The sequence below is a fragment of the Anarrhichthys ocellatus genome, unplaced genomic scaffold (genome assembly GCF_004355925.1).
Source record: "Anarrhichthys ocellatus isolate YVR2014 unplaced genomic scaffold, GSC_Weel_1.0 scaffold2023, whole genome shotgun sequence".
Lineage (NCBI taxonomy): Eukaryota > Metazoa > Chordata > Actinopteri > Perciformes > Anarhichadidae > Anarrhichthys > Anarrhichthys ocellatus.
Window position 1 is genome coordinate 1 of NW_022281997.1, and position 2831 is coordinate 2831.

At 42.1% G+C, this 2831-nt stretch overlaps 1 long non-coding RNA gene across 1 annotated transcript in view; it reads right to left on the reverse strand.

Annotated features, from left to right (window-relative positions):
* Positions 1 to 27: 27 nt before the first annotated feature.
* LOC116378062 (uncharacterized) overlaps positions 28 to 2831 on the reverse strand; it is a 4507-nt gene continuing 1703 nt past the window's right edge. The window contains exon 3 of the long non-coding RNA XR_004212268.1: positions 28 to 936. This is a non-coding gene — a long non-coding RNA (uncharacterized LOC116378062). The remainder of the gene's footprint in view (positions 937 to 2831) is intronic.

The following is a 2831-nucleotide window of genomic DNA, read 5'->3' on the forward strand; positions in this document are numbered from 1 at the left end:
AAAGTAGTAATACCACAGTGTAGAGATACTCTGGTATTAGTTAAAGTCCTGCATTCAAAATATCACCTAGTTGAAGTACAAAAGTATTAACATCAAATATACTTTAAAGTACCCAAAGTAAAGTATAATTTATGCAGAATGGTTTAGAATATCCTGGGGTCCAATTATTGCATTTTTTAAATTGTTTGGTGGAAACGTAGCGTCGAGAAAAACATGCACCCTGAGCGGAGCAAAGCACGCTGGTGAAACTAACAATGTGGAAGAAAAAAAACAAAAGACAAAAGAAAGAAACAATTGGAAATACTTTGTGTATTGCTTTGGAAATATCAAATTCTGTTGCTGCGCCGAGTCACGCTCAGAAAATAATTGAAATTTTAATCGAGAGAGACAGAATGAATGAGACAAAGGAAGAGATGTAGACAAAAAAACAGAGACTTGGGACCTTAAAGCCGGGGTTGGTAATTCTTCAAAGACGTTCAATATTTTGGATGAAATTCTCTTTACTCCCCAAAAGCAATCAATGAATCAATTGTTATGACAAAAGAAAAGAATCTTTTGTGGAAGCTGCAAGCTTTTACCCGTGAGTATGAACAATAGACAAGTTTGTTGTTGATGTTTGTAATGATGATTTTGGGGCAGTGGACTGGAGGGACGCCTGAAGGGACAGGATGTCACTGGTTATTCGGTTGGCTTTAAAATCTGGCATGCCCTGTCTTTAATCCGTCTCTAAATAGTGACTTAAATTATCCCCAAAAAAAAAAAATCTATACGCATATCTTGTCCATCATTGTGTCCTTTACGGTCGACATCTCTGATTTGTGAGTAAGTGTGTTTGTGTTGGGGAGACATACGCACCTCTCCTTCAGGATGAACAAGGCTCCCAGCTGGATGAGAACAGTGGAGGCAAAAACAGCCACAACCTCCAGTCGATCAAACCTGGAGAGAAAAGGAGAGATATTGTCATCCATTGTGGGGCAAACCATCGGCAAATACTCCCCGACACACCAGTCCACTCGTTCAAAGAGACACCGGTCCACTCGTTCAAAGAGACACCGGTCCACTCGTTCAAAGAGACACCGGTCCACTCGTTCAAAGAGACACCAGTCTACTCGTTCAAAGAGACACCGGTCCACTCGTTCAAAGAGACACCAGTCCACTCGTTCAAAGAGACACCAGTCCACTCGTTCAAAGAGACACCAGTCCACTCGTTCAAAGAGCAGCGACTTTCAGAAATAATTTGCTTTAATTCGGCATGAATTCAGAGAGTTGTGACTGGATCAAATGTTTACCAGGAATCACTGTTGAGCTCAAATTGGCAAACAAGGATGTGGATAGAGACACGGTTGTTGTTTAACGTGTATGAGACTAAAAGCATGAAGAAAACACCAACAGAAGTAACGGGTTGTAACGGTTGCCGACCTCCTGACCTCTTCGTTGGGTCACGGGGTCAATCCTGTGGCAGTCTGTACAGGATGAGCCGCTTTGTCTTGGTGAGTGGTCCGCTGGGCTTAAGGGGGTTATGTCTGACATGGACGGTCAGTGATCCGATGGTCCCACAGTAAAGCACAATAATACCACCGAGCTTAGAGCTTCTGCCCCAGCTGTGTGCAGTGCACTGTGGATTCACGTCAGTACACATAAGGAAGAGGGTGAAGAAGGTGAGGACTTATGAATACTAAGAAAGAATATACAAAGCAACAAACATCAAGACAAGTGAGGCTGCAATTAAAGCAGAACTTTAGGTACTTTCCAAAAGTCCAGGTTTCAATTTAGCTTGTGCAACAGTTCCCCATTAGAACTGGGCCTGCAAGAATATTTGCATCAAGTAAACACAATACCATGCTGGCTTATTCGACAAGTAGAGCTCAGTGCACCAATGATTTTCTTTCACACAACTTTTAATGTGAAGTTGCTCTTTCCAACAATAAACAGCTTCTCCTATCAGAAGATGGGCTCAAATGTTCAATTTTGTCTGAAGGTCAAAAAAGTAAGTTTAACTGTCTCGTGCTGTGTCAAATAAATAATGTGTGGGTGTGTGAGAGACTAAAAGAGGCCATTTATTCAGTCGATGAGCAAATGAAAAGACACTTAGAGGTTAATAGGTCGTCAATGTTTACTGGGGCACACACACACACACACACACACACACACACCCCTCTTATTTAGAACACTTGAAGCACAGTTTGGCCTCATTGCCTCCATGCTGCCGGGTCAAAAGGTCCCGCTTTGCATCGCCAAAGCTTGTGGTTAATCTATGAGGTGCCATATAGAAAATCTGCCGTCTACTGGATAGTGACTCCTATCATTATCATCACCAATATTGTGAACAACAGTTTAGAGCGGAAAAGGCCAACTCCCCCTGAAATAAAGACTCAGAACAGGTGACCTTATGTGACATTTATAAGAGAATCAACTATGCAAATGATCACATCACACTAACATTGTCATGAACAGCTGTTAGTAGAGTTTGCTAAATGTAACTTGGAACACTTACATGAGCAAAACTCACAGAAGTTTAGAGAACATAAAACTGTTCTTGTCTGCTTAAATAAATCTACAGTCAGTGTACAGTGTTAAGATTTCCATCAAAGGATCATTTCTCTCACACACACACACGCTCAAATAAAGACACAGGCATGCCTAGATGTAAACTCAACCACAAGCCCACACACACACAGAGAGGTATTACGGGAGCCAAGTGAAGCCAAAAAGCAGATTTCCACTTGATCACCACTCTTCCACACCTCAAGGTCAGGGGTCACCCATCAGCTGCAAATACACAATTTGGCCTCTCTCTCTCTCTCTCTCTCTCTCTCTCTCTCTCTCTCTCT